Source organism: Mustela lutreola, chromosome 12 (genome assembly GCF_030435805.1).
Source record: "Mustela lutreola isolate mMusLut2 chromosome 12, mMusLut2.pri, whole genome shotgun sequence".
NCBI lineage: Eukaryota > Metazoa > Chordata > Mammalia > Carnivora > Mustelidae > Mustela > Mustela lutreola.
This window is the reverse complement of record NC_081301.1, coordinates 57,764,857-57,771,691: the sequence shown is the minus strand read 5'-3', so window position 1 is coordinate 57,771,691 and position 6,835 is coordinate 57,764,857.

The window sequence follows — 6,835 nt, the reverse complement described above, 5'->3', positions numbered from 1 at the left end:
ATGCATATGCCCACACACACAAATTGAAAGTATATATATAATGAGGCCAATAAGTGTTAGCAGCAATATCTATTAATATGTGTTTTTGTTTTACTTGCCTTTTCTCTTCTTTTCCTCTTCACTATGGATTACTCATAAAATATGTTATCATATATATGTGTATATATGCATTCTATATATATACATGCTATAGAATGATTGTAATTATAATTATGTTGGTGAATAATGTTTATAATCATGCTTGTTTTGATTGCTAACTAATTTTACGTAAAGGTATCTGTGGTCTTAATTAGACTATAAAATGTCTTACACATATTTATATTTCCCAATGTGCCTATAATTTTGATTTAATAAATATTGGCTGTATTACTGTTACCTTAAAATCATTGTCTTAGTGATGAATATAAGAGATTAGCAAATCTACATAAACGTTCTCTGCCTTTAAAAATCACCTCAAACATATTTTTTAACAGACAAAATAACAGATACAGAATCGATTAATGTGGTAAGAGTAAGCAAACTGTGCTAGGGATAGAAGGCCATGCATGGTTTTCTGGAGGAAAGAGTATCAGAACTTCAGTGTAATGAAGACTTAAGACTTCACCCAGTGAAGAAACTTTGAGAAGTGGGTCTGTTACTGAGATGAGGCAGGATGTGAAAAGGCCTAGAGAAAGAAAAATCCACCTTAAAATTTTCTTTGAAAAGTTGATTTATTGGATGCAAGTTGGAGTGAGGATTTCTAAGGGATAAGTGTGAAATAGTAGAGGGAGCTAGATCTTTAAGAGCCTTCAATGATGAACTAAGAAAATTAAATTAGTGTAAGTTTTTTTTTTTTTTTTTTTTTTTTGTGTAAGCTTTTGATATAAATTAAAAAATTATTAAAGGAGGAAATGGGGCACCTGGGTGGCTCTGTCGTTAAGTGGCTGCCTTCAGCTCAGGTCATAATCCCAGGGTCCTGGGATGGAGTCCTGCATGGGGCTCCCTGCTCAGCAGGGAGTCTGGTTCTTCCTGGCCCTCTGCCTTTCTCTCTCTCTGTCTCTCATTAATAAATAAATTAAACATTCAAAAATATTAAAAAAAATAAAAAATAAAAAGAGAAAATGTTCACATGGTATTAAAAAGCATTTTAAGATATACTCCATGTGCCCAAGATGTGGTAGTTCTTGGGAAACTTTGATAATATACTCTTAACTTATGGTGTACTAGAGGTTTGAAGTTGATAAAAATCTAACTCATTTTAAGTGACATATAGTATTTTAAATGACATATAATCATTTTAAGTGACATATAGTATCCCATGAATATATGGAGATATATATATATATGGATTTATTATATTTTTTTCAAAGAGACAGAGATACCAAATAGAAATTTTTTGTTGTTTTTTTTGCCCTTCATAAATTGTTCTCTAATGCACTTTGACTCTCTGTCATTCAATACACATTAGCTTTAAAGCATATTTTATATACAAAAGACAAAATTTAAAAGATATGTATTAAAAAGGACCAAGTAATAGAGTGAAATTGGTGGTCATAAATACTCAGTAATGGTGTAGAAGTTTTCCTGAGTGAGAAAACCTCGAAGACAAATCTTAAATGTAGCTATAAATTTAATTTCACTGTAATGAACTGCTAGTTTTAATGTAAGAAAATACATAGAAGTTGGATAACAGGAATTGACTCATGTATGGAATTGATGCAAGAAGTGGAGTCTATATTGATGAGGAAGGAAAATCCTAAGAAAACCACCTTTCCAAAAAATATAAATATATTAAAGATATAAATGTAAAAAATCAGAACATTACAAAATGATAGGATAAAATATAGACGAATATCTTTTGGGCCTATACAGAGAGAAGAATATGAAAGACACATATTTAGAAATAATTAAAGAATAATGAAATTATGAAAATTAAAATCTTTATTACAAGGGGTATAAAAATCAGACTGGGAAAAGATGCATGCAATTTATGTAGAGTTTTAGGAAGCGTAATACATAAATAAATCCTTCCTATAGAAAAATGCAAATCAAAAAGAGAAAAACATGAATGGGCATAAACAACTCAAAGAAAGAATATTCCTCTCCCCGCCCCCAAAAGAAAAACCCAAATGGACAAGAAATATATATATGTTCTCAATCTCCCCAATAACCAGTACAAATCTATTCCAAATTATAATCAGATATCTTTTCACATTCACCAGTCCGGAAATGTTCAAAAGTCTGACCATATCATTGACAAAGGAGGCTGGGAAGCAGACATTCCATATAAATCTGGTGGAAGTGTAAATTAGAACAATTTCTTTAAGGAGCAAATCTCTCTCTCTCTCTCTCTCTCTCTCTATATATATATATATATATATATAAATTGACCATATACATGGCATGTAACCAAGAAATCTAATTTCTAAGGAAATTTTAATTCAAGTGAGGTAGAGATAGGTACAGAGATATTCACTGAATCATTTTTATGAAACATGTGAGACGTGGAAGGATGGATTATAAAGGGGAAGGTGAAAAAATATTATAGCATATTTGTATATTATACTTGGGATGCATCACTTATATTTGGGATACAACCTCTTAAATGGGTTAGAACTAATCAACCTCAAAAAGCAGAGAATAAAGAAGTTACAGGAAATTGCATATGTGTAATCTGCAAGCACATGACTTTTGTAATATAAAGCCATTCCTATGCAAGTAATAAGAGTATATAAACAGGGTTGAGCTACAGACCCAATTCATGGTCATTTTAACTGGGGGATAGAAAGGCATGGAATTTGATAGGTAAATAGGGATTTCAACTTCAATTTCTGCAAAAAAAATGTTGAAAATAAATACATCAAAATAATAGCTTTTTAATTTATTTACTTGAAGAGGTGAGTACACAGATGTTTGTTACATTAGTCTTTGTATTTTTAAAAAATAATCATTTTGAAAATACGGTTGGGTTGGGTTCATCTGGAGAGTGGGGTATTTTTTTTAAATATTAAGTTCAATTAGCCAACATATAGTACAACTTTAGTTTCTGATGTAGTGTTCAATGATCCATTAGTTGCATATAACACCCAGTATTCATCACATCACCTGCCCTCCTTAATGCCCATCACCCAATTAACCCATCTCCCCATTCCCCTCCCTCCGTAACCCTCAGTTTGTTTCCCAGAGTCCAGAGTCTCTCATGGTTTGTCTCCTATCTGATTTCTTCCCATTCAGTTTTCCCTCCTTTTCCGTATGGTTCTCCGTATTGTTCCTTATGTTCATATATACAAGGAGATGTGGTTCATATATACAATGGAATATCACTAAGCCATCAGAAAAGATGAAGACTTCCCATTTTTATTGATATGGATGGAACTGGAGGGTATTATGCTACGTAAAATAAGTCAAGGAGGGTGGGATATGTTAAAGACAAAACAAGTGGAGACTCAAGGTCAAACTTGATCTAGTATAAAAGAGTAACTTGTGATCATGTTATTAGAGTGATACAAAACGGGCATTTAAACTCTTTTTTTTTCTTTTCTTAGATCTTTTTATTTTTTATTTTTTTTTTATTTTTTATTTTTTAATTTTTTATTTTTTATAAACATATATTTTTATCCCCAGGGGTACAGGTCTGTGAATCACCAGGTTTACACACTTCACAGCACTCACCAAATCACATACCCTCCCCAATGTCCATAATCCCACCCCCTTCTCCCAAACCCCCTCCCCCCGGCAACCCTCAGTTTGTTTTGTGAGATTAAGAGTCACTTATGGTTTGTCTCCCTCCCAATCCCATCTTGTTTCATTTATTCTTCTTCTACCCACTTAAGCCTCCATGTTGCATCACCACTTCCTCATATCAGGGAGATCATATGATAGTTGTCTTTCTCTGCTTGACTTATTTCGCTAAGCATGATACGCTCTAGTTCCATCCATGTTGTTGCAAATGGCAAGATTTCATTTCTTTTGATGGCTGCATAGTATTCCATTGTGTATATATACCACATCTTCTTGATCCATTCATCTGTTGATGGACATCTAGGTTCTTTCCATAGTTTGGCTATTGTGGACATTGCTGCTATAAACATTCGGGTGCATGTGTCCCTTTGGATCACTACATTTGTATCTTTAGGGTAAATACCCAATAGTGCACTTGGTGGGTCATAGGGCAGTTCTATTTTCAACATTTTGAGGAACCTCCATGCTGTTTTCCAGAGTGGCTGCACCAGCTTGCATTCCCACCAACAGTGTAGGAGGGTTCCCCTTTCTCCGCATCCTCGCCAGCATCTGTCATTTCCTGACTTGTTGATTTTAGCCATTCTGACTGGTGTGAGGTGATATCTCATTGTGGTTTTGATTTGTATTTCCCTGATGCCGAGTGATATGGAGCACTTTTTCATGTGTCTGTTCGCCATCTGGATGTCTTCTTTGCAGAAATGTCTGTTCATGTCCTCTGCCCATTTCTTGATTGGATTATTTGTTCTTTGGGTGTTGAGTTTGCTAAGTTCTTTATAGATTCTGGACACTAGTCCTTTATCTGATATGTCATTTGCAAATATCTTCTCCCATTCTGTCAGTTGTCTTTTGATTTTGTTAACTGTTTCCTTTGCTGTGCAAAAGCTTTTGATCTTGATGAAATCCCAGTAGTTCATTTTTTCCCTTGCTTCCCTTGCCTTTTGCGTTGTTCCTAGGAAGATGTTGCTGCGGCTGAGGTCGAAGAGGTTGCTGCCCGTGTTCTCCTCAAGGATTTTGATGGATTCCTTTCGTACATTGAGGTCCTTCATCCATTTTGAGTCTATTTTTGTGTGTGGTGTAAGGAAATGGTCCAATTTCATTTTTCTGCATGTGGCTGTCCAATTTTCCCAGCACCATTTATTGAAAAGGCTGTCTTTTCTCCATTGGACATTCTTTCCTGCTTTGTCGAAGATTAGTTGACCATAGATTTGAGGGTCTATTTCTGGGCTCTCTATTCTGTTCCATTGATCTATGTGTCTGTTTTTGTGCCAGTACCATGCTGTCTTGATGATGACAGCTTTGTAATAGAGGTTGAAGTCCGGAATTGTGATGCCACCAACGTTGGCTTTCTTTTTCAATATCCCTTTGGCTATTCGAGGTCTTTTCTGGTTCCATATAAATTTTAGAATTATTTGTTCCATTTCTTTGAAAAAGATGGATGGTACTTTGATAGGAATTGCATTAAATGTGTAGATTGCTTTAGGTAGCATAGACATTTTCACAATATTTATGCTTCCAATCCAGGAGCATGGAACATTTTTCCATTTCTTTGTGTCTTCCTCAATTTCTTTCATGAGTACTTTATAGTTTTCTGAGTATAGATTCTGTGTCTCTTTGGTTAGGTTTATTCCTAGGTATCTTATGGTTTTGGATGCAATTGTAAATGGGATTGACTCCTTAATATCTCTTTCTTCTGTCTTGCTGTTGGTGTAGAGAAATGCAACTGATTTCTGTGCATTGATTTTATATCCTGACACTTTACTGAATTCCTGTATAAGTTCTAGCAGTTTTGGAGTGGAGTCTTTTGGGTTTTCCACATATAGTATCATATCATCTGCGAAGAGTGATAATTTGACTTCTTCTTTGCCGATTTGGATGCCTTTAATTTCCTTTTGTTGTCTGATTGCTGAGGCTAGGACCTCTAGTACGATGTTGAATAGCAGTGGTGATAATGGACATCCCTGCCGTGTTCCTGACCTTAGGGGAAAAGCTTTCAATTTTTCTCCATTGAGAATGATATTTGCGGTGGGTTTTTCATAGATGGCTTTGATGATATTGAGGTATGTGCCCTCTATCCCTACACTTTGAAGAGTTTTGATCAGGAAGGGATGTTGTACTTTGTCAAATGCTTTTTCAGCATCTATTGAGAGTATCATATGGTTCTTGTTCTTTCTTTTATTGATGTGTTGTATCACATTGACTGATTTGCGGATGTTGAACCAACCTTGCAGCCCTGGAATAAATCCCACTTGGTCGTGGTGAATAATCTTTTTAATGTACTGTTGAATCCTATTGGCTAGTATTTTGTTGAGTATTTTCGCATCTGTGTTCATCAAGGATATCGGTCTATAGCTCTCTTTTTTGGTGGGATCCTTGTCTGGTTTTGGGATCAAGGTGATGCTGGCCTCATAAAATGAGTTTGGAAGTTTTCCTTCCATTTCTATTTTTTGGAACAGTTTCAGGAGAATAGGAATTATTTCTTTTTTAAATGTTTGGTAGAATTCCCCCGGGAAGCCGTCTGGCCCTGGGCTTTTGTTTGTTTGGAGATTTTTAATGACTGTTTCAATCTCCTTACTGGTTATGGGTCTGTTCAGGCTTTCTATTTCTTCCTGGTTCAGTTGTGGTAGTTTATATGTTTCTAGGAATGCATCCATTTCTTCCAGATTGTCAAATTTATTGCCGTAGAGTTGCTCATACCATGTTCTTATAATAGTTTGTATTTCTTTGGTGTTAGTTGTGATCTCTCCTCTTTCATTCATGATTTTATTTATTTGGGTCCTTTCTCTTTTCTTTTTGATAAGTCGGGCCAGGGGTTTATCAATTTTATTAATTCTTTCAAAGAACCAGCTCCTAGTTTCGTTGATTTGTTCTATTGTTTTTTTGGTTTCTATTTCATTGATTTCTGCTCTGATCTTTATGATTTCTCTTCTCCTGCTGGGCTTAGGGTTTCTTTCTTGTTCTTTCTCCAGCTCCTTTAGGTGTAGGGTTAGGTTGTGTACCTGAGACCTTTCTTGTTTCTTGAGAAAGGCTTGTACCGCTATATATTTTCCTCTCAGGACTGCCTTTGTTGTGTCCCACAGATTTTGAACCGTTGTATTTTCATTATCATTTGTTTCCA